Source organism: Physella acuta, unplaced genomic scaffold (genome assembly GCF_028476545.2).
Source record: "Physella acuta isolate Inbredline_101_S28 unplaced genomic scaffold, ASM2847654v3 ptg002818l, whole genome shotgun sequence".
Lineage (NCBI taxonomy): Eukaryota > Metazoa > Mollusca > Gastropoda > Physidae > Physella > Physella acuta.
Genome location: NW_026734222.1, coordinates 7,501 through 7,842, shown reverse-complemented (window position 1 = coordinate 7,842; position 342 = coordinate 7,501). Strand labels below are relative to the sequence as shown.

The 342-nt window shown below is 57.9% G+C and overlaps 1 non-coding gene across 1 annotated transcript in view; it reads left to right on the top strand.

The window, feature by feature from the left end:
• The first annotated feature begins 329 nt into the window (after nucleotides 1–329).
• LOC131934410 (small subunit ribosomal RNA) overlaps nucleotides 330–342 on the top strand; it is a 1,846-nt gene continuing 1,833 nt past the window's right edge. The window contains exon 1 of the ribosomal RNA XR_009385718.1: nucleotides 330–342. This exon is cut by the window's right edge and continues 1,833 nt beyond it. This is a non-coding gene — a ribosomal RNA (small subunit ribosomal RNA).

The window sequence follows — 342 nt, the reverse complement described above, 5'->3', positions numbered from 1 at the left end:
CGGCGCGCAGGTCGCGCCAGTGAAGGTAAAAGTACGTGTCCGTAGCGTGAAGCCAGCGGCGACGCGCAGTGCTAACGCAACCAAGCAGTATTGGTGGCTCGATAAAAGTCTCGCACTGGCCCAGCCCTCGGAACGGGCGACGGGTCTGCAAAACGCAGTCGGCTCGATGCAAATCGAGAGATTTCCCGGCGACGCCGTGTTTACGGTGAAGGGGGAAATGTGAGCGGTCCGATGTGAAAAAATCCGGGAATGCCGGGATCCGTTCTCTCGCTAGAGCGTTGTCTCCCGTCCCGCGATGTGTTGTGGAAAAACGTCTCGCAAACGATAGCTATCTGGTTGATC